General features: G+C 46.3%; 2 long non-coding RNA genes and 1 pseudogene across 3 annotated transcripts; all 3 read right to left on the bottom strand.

The window, feature by feature from the left end:
• Nucleotides 1-560: 560 nt before the first annotated feature.
• Nucleotides 561-11,642, bottom strand: LOC144113099 (uncharacterized). 2 transcript variants are annotated; one of them, XR_013310613.1, is made up of 4 exons: nucleotides 11,239-11,642; nucleotides 4,811-4,912; nucleotides 2,758-3,483; nucleotides 561-2,292 (listed from the first exon to the last, which is right to left on the bottom strand). It is a non-coding gene; the product is annotated as an uncharacterized LOC144113099 (long non-coding RNA). The 2 variants fall into 2 exon arrangements; XR_013310612.1 differs by having other exon boundaries at nucleotides 561-3,483.
• Nucleotides 11,643-15,057: 3,415 nt separating this feature from the next.
• On the bottom strand, nucleotides 15,058-16,866 carry LOC144108359 (uncharacterized; annotated as a pseudogene).
• Nucleotides 16,867-22,486: 5,620 nt separating this feature from the next.
• On the bottom strand, nucleotides 22,487-23,624 carry LOC144133494 (uncharacterized). Its single transcript, XR_013315060.1, has 2 exons — nucleotides 23,570-23,624; nucleotides 22,487-22,598 (listed from the first exon to the last, which is right to left on the bottom strand). It is a non-coding gene; the product is annotated as an uncharacterized LOC144133494 (long non-coding RNA).

Genomic DNA, 23,624 nt, shown 5'->3' with positions numbered 1-23,624 from the left:
ACTGTCGCATGTATTGGCATTGACAGTGAAGGTGATTGCGTGACAGTGGTTTGTTTTCATATGTTCTGTGGGGGTTGAATGGGGAAGATAAGTACGTTCTCCCCACTCAATCGCGGCTGACACGGTTCAAAGCCGCCCGGACCCCCACCCCGTGATCGCGTACGCTACCGAGCGCTCGCCGACCACGGCGGGCCTTGCTCTGGGGGAACGACACATTGGCTGACTCAAACAGGCATTTATTGCTACAGAAACAATAACACCAGCTAGCAACAAGGTACGCTAATGAATCGAGGTCGTCCGACTCACCAGCAAGGTTCCGAGCGAATGTTCGCCCGCGCTAGGGCAAGGGATATAAACTCCGCAGGCCGGACGGGACGAGTACGGGAGCCTGTCTCCCCGTCGCTTCTTCGCCCCGCCGGCGAAGAGCGGAGCCGCGAGCGATGCGTCCGCTCAGGCCGACGATCCCAGCCGAAGCCCCCTCTCCCGCGCGCGGGCTTTGGCAGTCTCCGCGCAGCGATGCTGGCGCCCTCTCTTGCCAGTTAGTAACTCACAAGGGAATGCGCTCAGCCTCGAGGTGAGACCGCCGCTGCACGGTGCCTCGCGGGAAAGCAAACTCAGGGTGCTGCAGGGCAGGTCCCCACAGTTCAAGTAAGTACAAAACATTTTTTTGAAATTATCTACGGTTGTAAGGTACATCACACATGCATTAAATTTCGTGCACTCACTATATGCATGGAATGATCATTCTGTATTGCGTAAACTCAGTATACATGGAGTGACCTAACGTGTATTGCCTGAATTCTGCACGAAATGTTGTGCTACTGAAAATGTCAGCACAGATGCACCTTTTGTAATGAACTTAACACCTCTGATGCATCGACACACACGATCTGTATTGTACGGAATGCTGTAATATAGAGTGAAAGTAACAGGAAAGATGTGTCAATAAAAGTATGCAAAATAGGTTCCCTGTTCTGCCACTGGCCCAGCACTGCAGTTACCATTTCTGACCGGCAGCGAAACCAGTTTTGGCATGGCACAACAGTAAAGGGTGTCTGAAAAACCCGAGTAAAGCGTGGCATCCGGACAACCTCCCTTAGCAGCCCCGATTTTGGACCAGTCCACGCGTGAAGCAGGTGCCATGCCCACACCCCCCGTGCCCGCGTGTTTTGGTCGTCTGTTGTCATGGAAACTAATACGCCGTTATTCCGCCCCCGCCTGCTAGAAACGTAACTGAAGGAGGAACATTGGCTCTAGCGTCTGTTATAGAGGCCAACGAGGTTTCGCAGCCGTGATAACAGTTCGAAGGGAACAGGTCTCTTGATGGGGCACCTTTCTGCCAGCAAGGTCACACCAGTAGGGTCACACCAGCAAGGTTCCACCAGCAAGGTTAAGAGCGAATGTTCGCCTGTGCAAACTCTGAAGCCGGATGGGACGAGCTCTCGGGATATTCCAAATTTCCTGACTCCCAGAGTTGAAACAGAAGCAGCAGAGAAAATATATAGCAGAAAACTCGGACCGCCCATGCGGCTTCCATAGTTACGCGCTTCGGGCTTGGCACCTCCGCTGACGCTAGACATCGCACTCCCTCGATGTGAACCACGTAATTTTTGTACTGAAGAAACTTCTGGGGAAAACTTCAGAAAAAATATACGTCTTGGGCATGTCGAAAAGTTCAACCATGCTACAGCAGAATCCACTTCGCACTCAAAAAAGCATGCCACAGGTCTTAGCAATCAAAATTCATGCTAGTCCTAGCACTTGAACTGTAGACAGTCGTCCAACATTCCCACTTTGGGCTCTAGATGTGTGGTTTTGATATGGATAAATACGTTGGCCCAACCTATTCACGACCCGCAGTTCAGACCGCTGGCCCCACTCTGTGGTCGCGCACGCTACCAAGAGCAAGCCGACCTCATGGCGGGCCATGCTCTTGGGAACAAAGGACCAATACTTGCTGACACAAAAGGTTATTTATTGGTACTACTACAGTAATGCCGGCTAGCCAGAAATTTCGTTCAGAAATCGAAGCCATCCAACTCACCAGCAGGATTAAGAGCGAGTGTTTGCCCACGTTAGGGCAAAAGAGACACTCCAAAGCTGGACGGGACGAGCTCGCGGGATATTCCCCCTAGGCTTCGCCCTGCTGGCGAAGCACGGAGCCGCGACGAAACATCCGCACGCATTGACTTCCCGAGGCCGAAACAAGGACCTCAGTCGTGGTGCTAGTGCCACTACGGCGCAGGCGCCCTCCCTTGATAGCTATGGCAGCTACAGGAGAATGAGTTGAACCTAAGGGGACAGAGCAAAGTGAGTCCCCACAGGCATTACATAAGGTATCACAAGAATTGGTTAAGCATTCGTGTTACTAGCGGACATGGTGTGTAGTTGAATGACAAGCTTACAAACATGACCATGGTGTCGACAAATGAAGCAATGAATGCTCCAGACAAGAAAAATGCTGGCAACCGAGAGGAATAAATTAATCTCACTAAAAAACAATAGAGCATGAAGGTTTCAAACCACATAAAGAAGGTAGAGGTAGCAGAGCTATTAGACTCAGTCAAGAAAGTAGGCGGCACAAGAAAGCATAGCATGGACAGTATTGAGTAAGTACTAAATCATGGAGGAAACCTGAAAGCAGCGACAAAGAAAACGAATGCCCAGAAACCATATAGCATATGCATTGAGAGATAAGAACAATAAGTAACCAAATACAGTTCACAAAATCTAACTGTGACAGTACAGACTGCATACCTTTAAGTGGAGCTTGACAGGGTCGTACACCGCCGCCGCATTTTCCAAGGCCTCGCTCACCATCAGTAGTACCCACGTCATCTGTTTCTGCTCCTAGACGCGCCTTCTTTTGGGCACGTAGATGAGAGCCTGTCTAACCTCCAAATTACTCATGACACTGCCGTTTTAATTATTTAAGAGGATGAACGGCAGCACATATTTGAGGACATATATTAACAAGTTACAACAACAGGCTTAAAGAGTAAGTAGAAACCAAAAGTAAAGTTGAATTCTTTGGAGAGGAGGCAATAAGGGAGCACATCCGTGCCAGGTAGAGGCTGAAAATTTGGACTATAAGAGATAAATAAATTACCAGGAGAACAAGAATCGCCTGCAGTGCACTTTGCAGCCATTCTCAAATTTTGAACAGTTGCTTAACAATGCGCCTCGAAAGAAATGCTAAATCTTGGAAGTAATCACCTAGGGCACTGAAACTGAAAATGACAGGGGTAACACTGCATTATCGCAACATGCATTACAAAACAAACCCAAGTAAGTTAGCAATATCCTTGAAGAAAAGTAAACTGAAAAAATTACCTGGAAAAGGCATGTAATGCAGACAGTGGATAACTGACGGCCTCTTAGGGCAACAAAATAGAATTCAAAGGAAAGAAAGTGACTGGGAGCAGATGACAATCAGGTCTGGAGATGAGATTCAGAAATTTGCTGGGATATTGTGGCGCGCAGCTGGAGAAGAACAGGGAAACATAGGAACAATTAGGAGAGGCCTTTTTCCTGCCATCAATATAATCTTACAAGAGTTGAGGAGTGGACTAGTTCGTTGATCACGTATGATGAAACAAGGGACGAGGACGTGGACAGACTAGAGCACGTACATGTCTGTCTTCTTAATTCGGTGTGCATCCTCATCTCTTGCATTGTTTCATCAAACATGAACATAATCTGATGATGGCAATGATTTTAAGATTAACACAAATAACCCTAAAGCCATAATTCTTAAAGCAAGAACCAAAATTGTTGCTGCTATACATTGTCATTTAACACTCGATACTGCTGCTATTGAAACTGTTAACAAACATAGGATCCTAGAAGTGGCATTTTCAGCTGATATGGGATGATATGGCAACATTCTATTACAATCTGAAAAGAAACAACCAGCATCAACATTAATGTAGATGTTTGCTGCAACATACATGATGTTGAATAATAGCACATGACGTCGAAATAAAGGCATTTGTATTTGTATACAGCATCAACATGACAGGCCTGTTGAATTAAAAATCTCTTTTTGCCCATCAAAAGTGCATGCATTCTTGCAAGAAATTAGCAAGAGAACCAAAGCTCAGACAATGTATCAGACAAGGGAATGCATAACAATACCACTGATGAGATGTCTATCAACAGCTGCAGTGGGCAAGAGCCAGAGCTGCAGAAAATAAGGAGTAAGTACAATTTCATTGAGGCCCAGTTTCAAATTTAGAGTGGAATGGCTGCCATTACTTGAACAACAAAGTGAAAGTGCACCAAATGTACAAGTGGTTGAAATTAATCTGGAGCCCTTGAATACATTGTAAATTATTGCTCATGTGCAGATTTGGGATGTTATACTTCATATATTATAATGTACCGTAGCTGAAGTGGAATGACTACCTCTTGACAAGTCCCACAGCTCAGTAACAAAATGGGGCAAGTTTGATATCTCCCTTGTTTCATTTCTTTACACATCCTGTAATAATCAATCATGTGGTTATTCAATCTAATTTTCCATGCTGTAGTATCAAGTCACTTGAGTGCTCCATTTCTAGTCTCCATCACTTCTTAAGCAACTACTGTCAGGTAATTGCTTATTTTTCACAAAAATGAGCTATTACCTTAAATGTTGCATAAATGGGACATAGCTTAAAAGCTACTTTGTATGCTTTGAGGAACTGAAAAAATTAAATTATTCCAGCTGCCTTTTCCCAATGGTTGGAATGAGTGTTGGCTTTGCTCTATGACCTTCATCAGGCCTTAGTGCACTTTCATATCAAAGCACAAAAAAAAAGTATCTCACTGTGTGCCTCATGACATGACACTTGTTCACCATCCATCCATCCCTTGGCACTTCATGGTTCCTGAATGCGTTCAAGAATATTGGTCAGTGCCTGTGCGGCATCTGCAATAAAAAAAAGCACTGTGGTACATCTTAACAGAAAGCAGCAACTAAAGTCATCATACACAAACGCTCAAGAAATAAACTTCTCCTTTTGCATCTTAGTGACTGCATCTTGACTGTCCAAAAGTAGTAGATTGACTATAAAATGTAGCATGTACTTAATTCAATGTAAAAGATTACAGTGATTGACCAATGCCACTTCAGATAGAGGTGGAAACGCACATGCAAAATTCATGAATGCAAACTTAACAAGTGACGAGATATAGGGTTACAAGACAAACAAGAGCATCTGTAGTTAGAAACTGAAATATGTTCGTTCACTTCTAAGGTGCAGTGCTGCTCCTGAAATTTTAGAACAAAATGCTCACCTTCTTACACGTTTGCCTAACCAGAGCTGTTGCCACAGGTGGCTACTGCCAAATCCAATTGTGTGAATGGGAGCATAAAAAATGGATTCCACTGATATTCTTTGGACAGTTTCAACATTTAAGTAGTAATTGTTTGCATCGACAGTCATTTTACCATCATTTTACCACTGCAGTCCAGCTATGCCACGCCATTCACAGCAGATTTATGTGACATGAACAGCCTTTCATGACGTAAAGGGAGAAGCATACTATCCTTATTTTGTTTTACAGCAATTTTCAATAACGTGAAACCTGAACTGTTAGATTTACTGAGGTTTTTATTTCTATATGGCAAAAAGTTGGTTGCAGTGCAGCTTCATCAAAACAAAGTCAGCGAAGTCGTATTGCTAGATATACCCACAGCCATGGTAGTCAAGGCTAAGAGGTTAATGCAAGGTAAATGCCTGCAGCTGTACGAGCAGAGTGCATTTGAGTGAACGGAAACTTTGCAATAGTTTTTGTTTTTCTGTCTCCACTGCATGTGTCTGGTGTGCTGCATCGTTAGCGTGTGTATGTGTGCGTGGTCCATATGCCACATTAGAGTATAAAGCTATACTTAACTTCGCATATAGCATCGATGCATGGTTCTAGGTTGTCCAGAATGTTAGCCACAATTTCATAAGCGTAAAGGTCAGTCTTGTGCTGTAATGTTGGCCCTCCACCAGAAAGATTTGAAGGCCAAGAAAAAGCTGCTCTCTCTCATACAGCCAGGAACTGCAGGACTGAAAGTACCTGGTGAAGGACCTGCAATGAGCATTTTGGTTTGCTCGGTGAATAAACCTATCAGTGGTATCTGTTGCACATTGACCCTTCGGGAAGCACCATCAATCGATACCTGAAGACGAAAACTGTTTTGCTGCACCCCGGAGTCTCGCATCCAGCGCTACTTACATGGGCATTAAATATTCACATTTCAATTCCACAAGCCAGAAAAAGTACATAAAATAAAAAGATGGAGAAAATTGGAAAAAAGGAAGACATTTTTTACACTCAGTTGCCTTCCAACACAGGTTGGGGTACAAATATAGCTCACAAGTTTTTTCACATAGAGGCTGAACACATAACCACTTCAGTGAGCTCTAAACTGTGTGTGTGTGTGCAGTGAAGGTACTGTACAAAACTATTAACCGAAGACAGGCTCTTGTTATCATAAATTTTTGCTTCCTCAGGATAAGTTTTCGCTGATTAAAAATTCCATATTCCAAGTAAAGCATATGATTTGTCTAATGAGCAGTCTTATATTGCTTTTGTTAGGGAGGGCACATGCATGTTGTGCAATGAAGGCATAGTGTGACACTTCGAATTAGCAAGGCTGGTTACAAAGCAAAAAAGTGATGTATCCAATGAGCTGTCTTGGGCAATCTTACTTGCTCTGGAATGCAATTTTAGGTAGAAGTCAACTTCTGGGAAGTTTGGGAAGTTGGAAATTTTCCTCAGTTTAGGACTCTTTTAATGAATCTTGGACAGTGCAGGTAATAAAAGACTTCAAGGTAATAAAAGACTTCAGGTAATAATAGAATCTTCAATCCACACACTAGAAAGAACTATATCATAACTTCATTTAAAAACGAAAACACTGTTAGGATATAGACAGATTCAGGTTCCACTTGCACAGATTAAATAACTTGATTCATGCCATCAAGCAAAATTACCGGAGTGACTTGTTTAATTCTAAAATTTTTCACAGATCTGACCTTGTGCAGCAAAAACAGAGTTTGATAATTTTTAGTCCAGATTCTCGCGAAGACGTTGTTGAGCTGATCACTTAAGAAGTCAATGTGCTAACAGGCAAGCTACCAGCTGACTTTTTCTGCATTCCTTGTATAGTCTTTATTCGGGGAAAATGTTTTGGCCTGTGCATCCACAGCCTCTACCCTCCAGAAGCTACACCCACCACCCACCTACGCCCTCGGAGTGCAGTGTAAAAAAACAAGAGATGGTGAAATCAAATTCAAATGTGCAATGGGAAGGTGATCATTCTAAAAGTGAAGCAAAATTTTAAATCAATACTGCTAACACAATTTTCCGCATCACACCATATGATCGCCCACAGATTTGTTCAGTGATGAGTTCATTGGTCTGGCAATCTTGTGGTGTTAGATTACTGAGGCTGTAGCTGACAGTGCAATTGTTACATCCCCTGCAGTTCAAGAGGTTACAGAAAATATCATAGCACTGAAGAACAGAAAGTCTACTGATGTAGGTGAACTATGAAGTAAAAAGTTTTAACCATGGCTCCAATTTCATAATATAAGAAGACAACACAGGGGAACTGCTATGGGTTAGTTGATTCAAAGTCATGAAAGCGACCATGAGCACCTGTATCACCTGCGTTCATCGTTCTGCCTCAATGATTTCTCCAGCATTTCCTTCACGTTATTGCTAACTTATTTCTAAATGGTATTTACACAATTGAAATGAATGAATAAAAGAAATGCCGGGTAGGTTGCAAAATGTTTGGCCATAACATCGGAGAGAATAATATGGGGTGAAATCCTTGGGATAAGGGTCCTGGATCAAACAATTGCATTAAGGGGCCAGTGATTCCTTCAACCGTAAAACAACCCTAAATCCGCCCCGTGAGGTAAAAGCCCACTTCTGGCCCTTTTACCAAAGTGGTGAGTTTAAGGTAGAGGGTCGGCCTCGCATAGAGGATTTGATCACCAGCGCCGCTGGGTACTTTTCTTATGGGTGCAAGATTTTCCCCCGCCTGGTGCTCTGCCTTTCTGGGGTGAAATGCTTGGGAAAAGGGTCTTGGACTGAACAGTTTAGTTTTATTCAGCCTAGCACTTGGAGTGACAGGTACTGAAAATTCATTGCAACTCATGATTTTTGTTTCGAAGAATGCTTATTATGATATAAATCTAAAAGACGGAGCCCTAAACAACTGAATAAACTAGTTGGTACACTATGCAAACTTAGATTCTGTCTCCAACAAAATATCAACCAGCTTGTTTATGATTTTTTTCTAATACACTTTGGCTGCTACAACTGTGTATCAGTGTGCATAATCATCAATTCAAAGTATGATGCCTAGCTTAAAGCAACCTTAAAGCACCTTGATGTACTTTCTGTAAACAAATATCATGAGATAACATTGCTAAAGCAATATCAGACACCTGTTAAGCACAGTGGTGCATTTCGTGTACACCTATCAGAATTAGCTGCGAATGCCGTTTTACACGAAAGAGAATGGCAGGTCATTCCATGAAGGTGAACTAAGGCCACTAAATGCTTTGATATGAGTTAAATGCATTAGACAACAGAAACTGCTCACAGAAATGCGTACAAATCTGAAGTATTACACTGATAGACAGAAAAAAAAGCCAAAGCATAGGTATTATAATTCCTTCATAGTGCTTGGCTCATTTCTTGTTCCCTTGTACCAAGATATGGTTCTCATTTTGCTTGCATACCTCCATTACTCAGCATAGATTACAGGTTCCAGTTGCTTTTGCCTTTTTCTAGCATGAGTGAAATCCAAATACTGTGCATTTTGTACATGCATCATGAGTACATGTCAAAGGATATGAAAAGTTGCATTAGCCAATTTCACATACATTCTGTGTGTTAGAGGCATTGATACATTCACGTGCAATTAGCTGTTAGCATTGATATGTGCATGCTTGGTCATATAAAATGAAATCTTTGTTGTAGGAAAAACATCACTGCATCCAAATTACATGAGAGTCTATTGCTAAGGAACAAAAAAAATGTAACACCAGCCATAAAAAAGGATGGCGGGGACATTAAAAAAAACAGCACTGACTTACGAGCACTGGAACACTCTACACAAACTGCTGAAATCTGTGCTTTGACTTGTGCCTCCCCATGCTTTTCCAGTGTTTTGTACTAGCATTTACGAGGACCTCTCTCTGTTGTACACAAAAATCAAGTCTGCAAGATGCAACAGCAGTATACAAGCAACTACTTAAATTTCCACTGAACCTTCATCCTTTTTTTCTTAGTTCTTCACCTAGCGCTGCTAGTTATCCTATAAGGATGTCTTGTACCATCCCATTATTGTGCCATTGATTACTCTTGGCAGCTGTAACTTGTTTAGCTGTATACGCTGATTGCTAATAAGCCTGCTATACAAGATTGTTTAGTACCCTCCTTACAATGGAGGCAAAATGGAAAAAACTTGACTCAGATTTTGGTCTCACTCCAGCAACTTGAAGTTGCTGAAGTATTTATAAATCTGAAGCTTTCCAATATGGTATGTGCAGTAGCCTAAATTTGGCGAATTGTACATTTAGAAGCCACAGTCGCATTTCATGCAAGTCGTACTCTCAGTTGCAGTCACTTTATATGTCATTAATGTTCACTTTCTTTAACTACTCCCATCTACAGCTTGAGTAACTGAATTCTAGGCAGCACAAAACGGTGTGTGTCCTTTCTGAATTGCTGTATTTTTACGCCCTTTGCCTGAAGGCCATCAGCTCATATTAGCTCATATCAGCTCATATTCTGCACCAGGTTGTGGTATGACAGAACTATGAAAAAAAGTTATGTTGACCTCCCAAGGAAAAAAATGGTAACAACTGCAATGCAGCGAGTTCTACATGCTAGTACTCTCTTGTGTTCATTGTGTGTGCCTCTGTGTCAGCAAAACATAGAAGTGCCTCCTAATTTGAAATTTGAAGCCACTTACGTACAGCGTAATTTGTACTGCAGCTTATAGCAGCATGCTCAAGCTACCCAGCGCAATGTCAGCCTGGTCATGTGCTGCACTAGTGTTTTACTGTGCATGTGCTAGTTCAAAGAGAGCAGGTGCCCAGCACACTGGGTGCAGCAAAAGCTTTTGAGCTCAAAAGCCCATATATATAGTCTGGTCACACATTCATTCTATGTGTTAGTGGTATTGATACATTCACGTACAACTAGCTGTAACATTGATATGTACGAACTTAGCCATATAGAATGAAATCTTCATTGTAGGAAAAACATCAGTGGGTCTAATATATATGTGGGTCTGTTGCTGAGGAACAAAAATATGTAATGGCAGAAAAAAATGGGAGGCGGGAAGAGAGCATGAAAATAACAGCAACGACGCAACATAAACTGTTGAAACATATGTAGTCTTTTTTTTTTGTGGTGTCACATCTGAGTCGCTGGTAAATACAATGATGTGGTTGAAAGCCGCAGATTATGGTCAAAGACCTCTCCTGGACTCCTCCCTTTCAGAAGTGTTACCGAGCAGCCAGTGCCATTTCATCGATGCTACCATACTTTGCATGCTCTTCTCGAGTTTGCCTGTCCATAGCTGCCAGTTGTTAACTTCAATAAATGTAAGACTCGGTCTGTGCGCACGACGTCTAAATGTAAAGTGAAACAAGTGAGCGCTGAGCCCGCCGACTACGTCAGAAGCTTTGACCCTCCTTTCTTTACGGGATTTATTACTAACGCCTATAAGAGACAGAATATTACCAGTCTCACGGCAGCTTAACTTGGAGCTGATAAAGGTTAGGGGAACGTGCGCCCCATCGCGCTGCTTCACTGGATGTGCAGTGCCGATTAGATATGGTAGCTCGATCGACGGCTGAACGCACTTAGGTAAGCGATCGGTGGCTTCATGGCTTGCACGGTCTGCAAGCTGTGAAGCAATGCAGAGACCGCTTCTTAATTTCGAAGCATGTGCGGAACGGTCGGACGTGCAGGCAGACTTGCCGCAGCAGCGCCATGTGCTGTCCGGGCCGAATGAAATGCTAACAGGGCAAGCAGCGAAAACAGTAAATCAAATGCGTGCAGAGACCCTCTCTCCTGAACAAGCCAAACTTATGCCGTATGGCACACTTTCTCGAATAATAAATGGGTCTGACACGCTCAAACAGTTTCTTGTCTGCTTCTGAAGTTCTAACTTCTTGCACTTTGCACAGCAGGTGACGCGCAAAAAACATGTGAAAAACATGAACAAACCTTTGACTGAAAAAACTTCTGGCTACAAACAAAATTACAACCGCAAGCGCATTAACGCTGACTTTGGTAGAAGAGTCTTCTCAACACCATCGTAGTAAACGTTCCATTGTTTTCACAAGTATCAAAAAAGGGGCATACGCATCATCCTGCACTGGAAATGTACGAGACAGTTTTCGTATTCGATGGCGAGATTTCTCCAATTTTTGTCCGGTTCGTATCAGTTAGTATTAACTACTGTAATCTTCAACCAAGCGCTATATTTTCTCCTCCGAATTCAAAAACTGCAAATGAGCGAAATGGTGACTTTCATTGCAAAACACACTGCACCTGAACAGTAACAGTGCAAGTCTCTTAGAGTGTAACATCTACAATAAAGACCAGCTGTTAAAATTTCAATTAAAATACTAATAATCAAAACAAAATTTATCAGTGTTTTAAATTTTAACCACGAAATACTTAGTTACGTTATTAAATGTGGCCAGACTTTTTTGAACACTTGTGTGGACAGATTTCAAACTCAAATTACGTGTTACGTTTCTTAACTAGATCCCTGTGATGAAAACAAATTCTTATTTTGTATATAATTTAATTACTGTGGCAGTAACTACGCATTTAAAAACGTTTTTATAATTAGTTATAAACACAGTGTGGCCAAACGTCCGATTGTAAGTTTGTGGTGGCCAGATTTTTCTGTACATAATTAAGTAAATTACTTCTGTTTAAGATGAATATTGGAATTAGTTTTTCTTACGTTAAAACAATTTTGTTATCACACGGGTCATTTGTTTTTGTTTTCATGTACTGATTTAGAAGTTTCTTAAAGCCGACTTGAGTCGATCGCAGTCGTCTACAAGGGTGTTCTTGCGATTATAATTTTTTGCGTAATAAACAAAGGCTTCAAAGGCATCAAGTGATAAATTTTACGCAGTAAGCCACTTCAATCTTTGTGAGCACTCTGTAGTGTTTGTGGCGCAAAACCCAACAGCGCCATCGTCGTGTTTACGGCGTCTTGAGGGCTGTTGTTTCGCTTTCGCAAAAAGAACCCATGATACTCATTGCAGAGCCAGTTTATGGGGGAAAAAATGTCTCCAACTCTCGTGACTTGCTCACTCTTAGCGCAGCATGTTACCTGTGCCAACTTACTGTGACAGTTGCCTAGCATAGCCAAAGAAAAAAATTAATGGAGAACTGATCTATGTTTTATTATTGCGTGCATAAACAGCTGGGGTGTCCGTAATATGTATCCGCGGTTTCACATAGGTGAACAGCTCTACGGCTGTTCGACGGCCCAAATGGCTGAGCGCAGGGCAGTATGAGCCGAACAAATAAAGCTGTTAACTGGCCTGTATGCCAGTTTAGTTCGAAGCATGTGCGGAATGGCCGGACGTTCAACGGACACTGAGGAGAAATTGAAGTTGGCTTGTATCGATGGAATACCAGCAACTTATTACAAAAACGCCGCTCTTACTGAGAACAAAGCTCTTGTAAGGTAGAAAATAGCAAGAACCAAAATACAGGTATCGCCGCCACAGGCCAATCTCGCAAGTACAAGCGTAAAGTTTTTCAAAACCACCACCCGCGTCTTTCGGGTCAGCAGCCCAGAGCCATAACCGCTGAGCCACCGCGGCGGCTTTCTGTCTTCAGCCTCTTCAGCCGACGGCTATCGCCATGAACGTATATGGGATTGCCACTGTCTTGGTTGAACTTCTTTCACGATGCTCGGAGGCGGCTGGTCGACGCAGTTGATTCAAAAGATGGTGGGCTGTGCAGTTAATGATTGCCTTCGGATTACCACTTAGCCTTTGAGCTTGCGATCTCGACACTTTCGAAGATGAGGTGACGGCACGTCTTGTTCGTAGCTACTCGGAGCTTTACAACTTTGGAATGCTGAGAAGAATAGGACATAACGCTCTTCTGTGATCGCGCAGAATACTTCCAACAAAGGTGGTCGTATTTCAAGAAGAGCCTATTGTCCAGGAACTAGAGTTTATTCCCGTCAGGAGTTTCCTTGGTGACTTCAATATCATCCAAGGCGCCTGAAAACCGGCTGTGAAGGGGCTCAAAATTCATTGCGATGTCGGATGAAATACAAGTACTCAGCTGTGACTTCGGCGCTGTGTCTGTCGTTTCTTGTCTGCCCGTCCCGTTTTTAGCGCCGTTTCCTTGCTATATTCATAAACCACAGCCATGCATGAATCAAGCAGCAATGACACCCTGTGGTAACCCATTATTCTAGTGTTAATTTGAGCGGTTTCAGCGAGTGGTAATTTGCGTGTTAATTCTTCCTTGTTTTGTATGTTTGATATTTCTGGTCGTATGCTGTCTTATCGATATACTCCGTCTGTTTCGTCCACGCTTGTGGCTTTGTAATAAGGTGTTGTTGAACACGCGGGCTGCTGCTGCCACTGTGTCCGCTCTCCACGTAAGCGTGCACGGTTATATGAAGTGAATTTTTTAACCTTTCCAGATTTTTGTTTTAAAAATTATGAGAGAGACGTCGGTCCGGTGTGTTAAGCTGTTTTGTACAGCAAGGCGGACACGTGTCTTATGTGGATCAATAAATTATACGATTAACTAAAATGGAAAAAATAAACTTTTAAAGTGTTTATTTTAGACGGAAAGGCTATATTGCGAAATTGTTGACCGTCAACATCGAAGATTAGCTGGGTTTTTAAGATTGCTTAATTGGTAATCTGGTTCGTAATATTTAACGTCAAAAATACGCATTTGAAATCTTGTTGAGTTGGCTTTCTCGCTTTGCTTATTTACAGGGGCTTACGTTTTTATTGCCGAGGGTTTCCGCGGTGTTGGCCCATTCTGCGTGTATTATGTTTTTGGTGAAGGTAAGGTCCGGACACGTGCCCCGAGTCACGGAGTTACCCAACCGCGTTGGAAGTGCCGGGTCGGTGTGAAGGGTCAGGCCCAGCGTGGACGAAAGTTCCGCTAGCTTGCGGCCGCGCTTCTCTTCACGCACGTACCCCCAGAGTGTGCTTTGAGCGTTGAAGTCGGCCCCGCCGCGGTGGCTCAGTGGTTAGGGCGCTCGACTACTGATCCGGAGTTCCCGGGTCCGAACCCGACCGCGGCGGCTGCGTTTTTATGGAGGAAAAACGCCAAGGCGCCCGTGTGCTGTGCGATGTCAGTGCACGTTAAAGATCCCCAGGTGGTCGAAATTATTCGGGAGCCCTCCACTACGGCACCTATTCGTTCCTATCTTCTTTCACTCCCTCCTTTATCCCTTCCCTTACGGCGCGGTTCAGGTGTCCAACGATACTGCGCCATTTCCATTCCACCAAAAACCAATTATTATTATTATTATTATTATTATTATTATTATTATTATTATTATTATTATTGAAGTCGCCCACGATCACCAGGGTGTCACTGCCCGCAGGCTTCAGGGTGCGACTGAAGAGGGCTGTGAAAGTTACATTTTTTAATCTTGGGAGAACAATAGATGTTAAGCATATGTAAGGGTGCGTTTTTTTTTCTCTAGCGGAAGAAGAGTGACCATCACATAGGAATATGCAGCATCGCGGTCCAAATCAGCCAAGTTGGCTGTATAATGTTTGTGCACGCAGATACAGGAAGAGGGGTCCTGCTGGAACGTAACATAATTAGTAAGGGTTGCGCCGCTACCTGGCTCCTGGAGGGCAACAACCGCAGGAAGTGAATCGAATGTTGACAGGAAAAGCCGGAGGTTCGCTCGCTTGGCACGGGAACGGAATCCGCGGCAGTTCCACTGGGTGATCAGGATAGGGGTGGCCGAATTGGTATGAGGAGAGCGCCTAATTTGAGGCCTGTCCGCCATAGTCAGTAGGTGAGAGGTCGACTGTAGGGACGCTGCTCCGGAGCCAGCACTCGCGGTGAGGGGGCCACCTCTATTCCGGAGAGCGAGCAGCTGTCGTTGTCTTCTATTAAAGTTTCAATGGCGCGACGCATTTTGTGATAGCGGCCAGACACGTCTTTGATTAGACCACCGACCCGTCGGACGCCACGCAAAGATTGTGCGATGTGCTGTGCGACGATTGTGGGTACAATTTCGGTAATTCTGGCGATCGCGGAGGTGCCTGCCACTTAAATTTGACTTTCTAAGGCATTGAAACGGGTGCCCATGCGGGCCTCTAGACGGGCCTCAAATGCAGCATCCGCGTTAAGTGCTGCGTTCGGTGCCGCGGGCTCACTCTCCATAGCCGCGGTAACGGGGCGAGAGGCCAGAGTGATAGGCAGTTTTGATTGCGATTCTAGGAGCGCAATTTTCTCGAGCAGCACCTCAATTTCGCCCTCAAGAGCTGCTATTTTGGTTTGCTCGGCACCGCGTGCCGCAGGGGGGCAGGAGGGACGGGAAGAGGAGGCAGCCCTGTCCGTACCGCTCATCTGCGTTCCATGTTTCACGGCGTTGACCCAGGCCCTGGTCTTGTCGAGTGGTGGCGTTGTCGACTGCTTTCCAGTGTCGCCGTGTGGTGGCGGCTGCGTCCACGGGCACCTGCCGGCTCCTCCGGTGGGTGCCACCGGCTTCTCGGTGTTGTTGTCCCGGCTTGGTAACTCACCGGGGCGGCCAAGGTGGCGGCTCTTCTTCTTGGCAGCTATTTTCTTTGGGGTGGTCATCTTGTGCTTGCGGAATTTCGTCGCACACTCGCGCGAGTTAGTGGCGTGTGCACCGGCACAAACCGAGCACCGTGGCACACACTCGTGAGGGGCCCGCACCGCCTCCTGAAGCGGGGCCTGTTGCCCACACAGACCGCACGTGTTCGGCTGCGGGTTGGGACAAGGATCCACTCGGTGGCCAACGGCCCCACACAGGTGGCAGGCCGGGATCGTACGGTAGTAGTTTTGCACAGGTATGAGCATGTTCTTGTAGTGCACAAAACGTGGTTTCTCCCTCCCGGCGAAGGTGATCCGAGCTTTGTTAGAGGAGCCGAATTTCCTAACCTCGGCGATGGTGCCTGCCCTCTACTGCACCTCCTTAATTCCGAAGCGATTCAGTTGTGTCCGAGTTGCTGACGGTGACGACGCCGTGGCAGACATCGCCTCCGTCTTGTCGCAGGTATCCGCGGAGTGGAATCTTCCCATGTTCGGTGTTAACGGAGATGTCCCCGAGGAGCCGATCAGCCGCCGCCGGGTTCGGGGTGTAAATCACAATGAGGTTTTGTTCACGGGATGGTAGAACCGTAACAGACGTTGCAACTTCGGGCCCGAGGTAGGCCGTAATGGCGGCGCCTTAACGATTCTCTGGAAAGGCTTGGTGCAGCGACATCTGTTTGCGTGGCTTGAGCACAACCACGAAGTCGTCTGGGCCCGGTCTTGGGAGTCGGCGAGGTTTCCAGTTAGGACGGCCCTTGCCTTTGCTTCCTGCAGCGCAGGCTGCGTCTTGCCAGCCGGTGTGCCGGAGGCCGGGGCAGCGATAGACGCCTCAAACTTGGCTTGAACGATCGAGCGGTGTGCGACCGCTTCGTTGAGAGATTGGTGCTGAAATTTCGGAACGGAAGCGGAGTTGTCCCCTTCCGATGTTGAAACTGTCGTCCAGATCATGCCGTCGGGATCGTAACCCCTCGCGAATGATGCAGGGTCAGCTATTTTACCTCGGAAGTCCGGTTCCACGCCGCCGCGCGTCGGCGTGGACCGCCGACGCCGTTAGGCCAAACTGTGTCGCCCGGGTGTAATTCGGCCGTAAAATTAGCAAACTTGGGCCCACCTGGCGAAATTTGGTGTCCACGTAATCCAGATTGCTTGCTGCGTCGAAATGCGTTGGTCTTGTAGGGGTGAAGAAGATTTAGCCGTGGCTCCAGCCGAAAAACGACGGAGCCGACACGCCACACGTCTTAGTCCGGCGCGCGCTCTCTGGACTCCCCTGATAGCGGGCCGCGGTAGGCTTTGAAGTCTCGACCGAAGTAGAGGGAAGTAGGTCCGGGCCTAGTCTAGCGCGGCCCGTGCAGACCTCTGTAGCGCCGAGTATAAAGTTATATTTTGTACTTTCCTCGAATCTAAAGCCGGCGCTGTGCCGTTTAAGCATTCGAATTCGGCGGTTGGGCTTTTTCTACACCATTTAACCAGCATCGCTTTCTCACTGTATAAAGTCACAGCCTCCACGTCCGTTTATTTTTGGCGCATAGGACGCGTCGGCGCGAGGCGACGGAAGGAACATTCGCAATTTTCTAATCAGAGAGGCAGTTTTGAGAAACCGAAAGTCACGGCGACAGAAATTTCTCAATGCCTTTTACTTATTTCTTTTGTTTAAATAAGATGGCCAGCTGATACAAAAGTTTTATTTATGCTGCAAAGGCGAGAATCGTATCTATCAGCGCCTTTCTCGGGCAGTTTTTTTTTAATTGAAACGTTCGCCAAGTCTGAAGAAAAGTAAGACCCCGAAAAAACTTCGAGGGTTTGCGCGGTGCTAACCAGTGTTGGTAACGCCTTATAAGTAACGGCGTTACCGGTAACGCATTACTTTTTTGGTAAGTTAGTAACGTACTCGTTATTTCGGAACTGTAACGGGTAACGTACTTACGTTAACATTTTTCAGTAACGTGAGGTGTCAGTGTGGCTTCTCAGACCCACATGGTCATGAACTCCAAGTTCACCCACTCAGCTTAGGTGAGCCGTATATTCGTGGTGCCGTCGAATCAGACCCCATCAATTCGGGCCAAGCGAAGTAGGCGTCCATGCCCGGCAAACACTTCCTTCTAGCACAGGACACCTGGAATTGGCTGTCAATATCCTGATTGTCGACCCCAACTCTGACAGTACTTAATCGCTTCTCTGCAAGACCAAGATTTGGGGGCTGTGCGATATCGCTAAAGTCGTGACCAGCCTGGGGCTCATTAGAAAGGTGACCGTGACCAAAGCTCGGAGCCGCCAGAGTGCATTTAAGTACGTTGGCTCGGAATTTGGATTTGGCAGTTCCGCCGCAGACATCAAAACCTGTGCAGACTGAGTGAAAACACTCGCTGGTTCACGCTGGCCCTTCGTCATTGAAGTCTGTGAAGGAAAAAGTGGACAACCAGCCACCTGCATGGTTCTGTACCAGCCCAAACGGGTGCAGTGCCCAAGTCTTCAAGCTTCTGCTTCAAGCTCAACCGTGCCAAGAGCAGCTCTTCACGGGAACACGTACAGCGATGACATCTTCGCGTCGCCAAGACAGAGTCACCATTTTTCGTCTCTTGGTCTTTCTCATCGTCCGCGCAGTGAGTGACGCTTCATGCGTTCACCAAATATAAACCCAAATAGACCCATAATCCCGTCTTTAAGATCCTTTTTCCCTGAAGCATCTTGAAAATTCCGCCATTTGGAAAATGTCACACAATTTCCGTTCTGAAAATTCCTTGGAACTCCGTAAAAATTTCCTTTTTGGCAAAATTTACTCTTCAGGTTCCCTGAAAAAATATGGAAAATTCTTCCGAATGGAACATCACTGCGCGCCGTCCTTGAGCTTGGCGCGCCAGCTTTCATGACGCCGGCCAGGTCGTGGAGATGGAACGGCGTCGCCTCCACTCTCCGGAAGAAGAGCTCCAGCATGATCCTGCGGCCCCCAATGCTAGTCAATGGCAGTAGTGCAAATCAGCCACAAGCTGGTTATGTGTCAGCAGCTCCGTGCCACCACCATAGAAAATTCGGCGTCGGCGTTGTGACCGAAAGACCACGGGCATGGCTCTGGCAGGTGGTTCCCACAGAGCAACCTAGGAGGAATGTGGGCCACCTAGGTCACGTGACCTTGCAGCGTCCTCGCGACCTGCCCACCATGGCAGTTGGCAGTTAATGATTTGTCGCTCGGGAAGAGCGACCTGGGTCGCACAAGGCCCTCCGCTGGGAGCACGTCATCGCAGGGCCATCGCTTAACCGCTGCAGCAGAAGTGGGGCGAGGACTCCCAGCGATCTATGAATGTAAAGGGGAGAACGACCTTCTGCATATATGGGAATTAACCCATTATGCTATCGCGTCATACTCTTAAGGCAGAGCTTAAGTGTCCCCTCCAACTTTTGTTTCACAAAACCTGCATACGCCACTATCGACATTACCTTTAACCTTTGGGTTGCCTGCCGCTCCACAGCCATTTGGATGAGACGTCTGACAACAGCTGTACAGTGGACGTGAATTCAAGAAAAAAAATTGGCGGGGGTCAACGTGGCTTGAACCTAGATATACGAGCGAAAGCTGTTAAGCATGGTCTCCACTGTATCTAGGTCAGGTACCCAATGGTCATAATACCGTAGCTTGGACCATCATCAGCCTTACTACACCTACTGCAGGGCAAAGGCCTCTCCCATGTGTCTCCAATTAACCCTATCCTTTGCCAGCTGCATCCACCCTTTGCCTGCAAACTTCTTAATCTCATCCGCCCACCTAACCTTCTGCCGCCCCCTGCTACGCTTACTTTCTCTTGGAATCCACTCCGTTACCCTCAAGGACCAGCGGTTATCTTGCCTTCGCATTACATGCCCTGCCCAAGCCCATTTCTTTCTCTTGATTTCGACTAGGATGTCATTAACCCGTGTTTGTTCCCTCACCCACTCTGCCCGCTTCCGATCTCTTAACGTTACACCTATCATTTTTCTTTCCATGGCTCGCTGCGTTGTCCTTAACTTAAGCTGAACTCTTTTCGTTAGCGTCCTCGTTTCTGCCCCGTAGGTGAGTACCGGTAAGATTATGCTGTTGTACACTTTCCTCTTGAGGGAAATTGGTAAACTGCCACTCATGATCTGCGAGAATTTGCCATATGCGCTCCACCCCATTCTTATCCTTCTAGTTATCTCCCTCTCATGATCCGGATCAGCTGTCACTACCTGCCCTAAGTAGACGTATTCCGTCACAATTTCTAGGCTCTCGCTGCCAATTGTAAACTGTTGTTCCCTTGCTAGGCTGTTGAACATTACCTTGGTTTTCTGCATGTTAATTTTTAGACCCATACCTTGGACCATACCACCACGCATTTATGTTCAGTTAGACCTTGTAAGGTATTGAAGATCATAGTCGATCTGGTGCCCGGTGTCTCAAATCAAGGGTGAAGGTCAAGGGGTATTCACACGGGCGATGTTATCCCTCCCCAAGCGAGGGCGGCTGCGTACACGTCACGCCTTCCAGAGTGCTCGCGGCGACGCAATTTCCTGTTTTGCTCGGGCGGCCGACGCCGACGCGGGAGGGGACCGTTCGCTCGGCCGCTACGTTCAGTCCCTGCGTCCCCGGGAGAATGCGGCGGTAGTTCGGTCTCGGTGCCACGCGTTGGGGCCGCCGTGAGTGGCGCTCCGGTGTAGATGGAGCTGTATTACGAGTTCTTGCGGTGGATTTCGCGCACGTTGGACGTAGAAGAATGCGTGCGCTAAGAATGTACGAATAAATAACATTTTTGAAGTCCAATATTTATGAACTAATTAGAGCAAGACGCGTTTTGCGGCATACGTCGTCTTTGTGTTTGCATCTTCTCCGAGTTTCTTCTCTTTTATCTTTCGGGCATCTGTTTTTTTTTCTCTCATTATTCCCCCCTCGACTGTCGGCATTTTTCCCCCTCAGATCAGCACAACCCCGCTCCTTGAGCATGGTACACCCAGACAGACGGGCTGTTTGTTGTAAAAAAAACATAAAAACTGCCTCGTCGCTGCGAAGCATCTTAGCTTCCCCCCCCCCCCCCCCCACCCCCCCCCCCCCCCTGAAGAAATGCGCAAAATTCGAGACGCACGAAGCACGACAGGAACGATGAGGTACACCACAGTCGCTTCTTTCCTTTTCAACCCTTTGCGCCGTGCCTTCCCAGCCTAATCTCCTTGTCGCATTGCTTGGTGTCGCGGCCAGCGTGGGAATGGGATAGTTCCTATCTGTTTGGCGTTCACAGTGCGCACGGTCACTCAGACCAGCTACGCTTCGTGGTTGGCCTTTCTGTGAATGAACCGGACAGGCCGTACTGAACTTCGCGTCTTTACTGCAATATTTCGCCGTGTAGTGAATAATCATGTTTTCAGAAGCGCCTGTCTTTCACATAGCAACGCCGCTTTTTCTCGCATAGATCGTCGTCATCCTCGGTTTCCAGTAAAGACGCCAACAGCACGTACTTGCGCCTTTTTGCGACGTCCATTTCTGCTACGCTGGATTTGGCAGCGCCAGACATTTCGAGATGTATTGGGCTCCGTTGCTGGGAACTTTCCGTGCTTCCTCTTTTCGGTTTATTTTCCCTCTTATTTCCCTTCAATCTGTTTTTTTTTTCTTTTTAGCTTTCGCCGTCTTCGAAGAACAGCAAGACCGGCCGTGTGGCCGTTTTTTTTTTTTAACCCTTCCCACTCCTGTTTTCAGCGCCCGGCCGCTTCGCGCGTCTGGATCCCCCGCGGTGGGTCCTGCTGCCCGTGTGAATCGTGAATTTGGGAGCGGGGGAGGCAGTTTGGCCGGCCGGTGACGTAGCGCGCCTCCCCTCCCCGTCCATCCGCGCCGAGGTCCCCTGTGTGTATACCACATAAAGTTACCAATGGTCATAGCCATATGAATGCGTGGCTGTACTACCATAGCTTGGGCAATACCTCCACGCAGTTAAGTTTGATTTGATCTCGTGAGACACTGAAGGTCATTGTCTCATCCACATCGAAATTCGAAGTTGTACATCAAGGAGTACAGCTCTGGCTCTAAGAAAAAAAAAAGTCCACAGGTAATGGGCCTCATCTGAGCCAGCAGTACTCCCATGCGGCCGACGTGTGCCACTCCTTTTGCTTTTTAGTGCTTCATTGCTTGACTGCTACTCCTGGAGAAGCGCGTTGCCTTCGTGCTGCATTAAGCCGCTGACATGCAAAAAGAAAACAGAGAAGCAATCTGCAGCTTCCGTCAAGTTGAGATATTTTGCGAGCTCGATTTCATTCGAACTACACTGTCACACTTACCAGAGTTCGCTGCGATTAGGAAAGCGCAGGAAATGTTATTTCTCGCACAAATGAGCATTGTCATGTTGGTTTTGTGGTATTAAACTACTAAAATTGAATCAAAGCTACAAATTAGACCATGGAAGTGTGAGATTCAACGCTCTGCAAGCAGAAGGATGCGCTCTGATTAGTTAACAGCTCTTGCGCTTCGGCATAAGAGGGCAGAGAAATCAGTCTATTGCAATATCTTGCAGCGCTTCAGTAGTCTCGATTGGTGCCTTTAGTGCGGTGCAAGTTACGTAGACCGACCGCGTGGAGAGCAGGAGGCGGAAAATTATGTACAGTGTAACGGCGGCATCCTTATGATAGCCGTGAAAACGAGGCGACCACCAGAAATGGCACATACAAAAAGCAGAGGTACGTTTTTAGCTTTATTTTTTTTCCTTTGCTAGAACATAAAGCTGCTCTGGCGTTGGGGTGCCCGACCTTCTCTCAGTGTGGCGTTTCCTTTTCAGTTCCCCTAGACGAACCTGTTGACAAGAATAAACAGTATGTAAGTTTTCATTTGCAGCAGTTTTTTAATAAAGAACTTGGTGCACACAAAAAAAAGAAAATGATGCAGTGAGAGACTGACATTGCAACGACTTCGTCACCAGGAAAGCAGTTCAAAGAATGCTCTGTCAAATAAGGTGCTTAACAGGTATGTCAACAATCACAACATAGAAAACCTTGACTATGGAACACCTTGAGTGTGAGCGACGCGTATCCTTACTGGCGCTGGCTATCGCTTATTAAATTACTGAGCACGACGACTTTCACGTGGTAAAGTAAGTCTTTGAGCACACCTCTTCTAATCGAATGAGGTATGCAGTCAGCGCGCCCGAAAAAAGATAATCCCTCAGGTACCATGCTCAGAAAAGATGGCAAGCTCAGTGGAGGTCTGCTGACAGTTTTCAGACAGCCTGAATTAACTGGAAGGCTAGCTGTCATATGTGTAGTGTCTATATCCGGCGTGCTCGGTTTGGAACGCACTGAAATCGCCACCAGAACACGCTATTGTTCCTTGGTCTTATAGCGTACTCACGAAATCTAAACGCTTTCAAAGACTTATAGCACTTCATTTAGATAAAAGGCAGTTGTGTTTCATCTCGTCATGTCACACATCTCGGAAACACGACCTATTAACTACATGTTGGCCAAAAAACAAGATTAAAAATCGTCCGAGTCCCACGCGCAGTTCTTACATCGACCATTGCTCCATCCTTTCCCATCAAGTTACAAGTCCGCTGTCAGCAAAAAAAAGAAAAGAGGGGGGGGGGGGTGGTACTGAGGAATTGTGCCACGAATCTTTTCCTTCGAATTTGATCTTATTTACAAGAAACCCGTTCTAATTCACAAGAAAATAAATCTGCATAACTGCAAGTGGCACGCAGTCGTTCCCGGCCCGCATTCTCGCGACCAGGACCAACATGCTCGCACCGAAGTTAAGGGCTTTGCATACCTGGTCCAGTGAGGCAGTCGTCGGCGTGGTTGCCGGAGCGTGAGACGTCCTTCAG

This window comes from Amblyomma americanum, chromosome 1 (assembly GCF_052857255.1).
Source record: "Amblyomma americanum isolate KBUSLIRL-KWMA chromosome 1, ASM5285725v1, whole genome shotgun sequence".
Lineage (NCBI taxonomy): Eukaryota > Metazoa > Arthropoda > Arachnida > Ixodida > Ixodidae > Amblyomma > Amblyomma americanum.
Note: the sequence above shows the minus strand (reverse complement) of the source record. Positions and strands in the feature narration are given on the sequence as shown.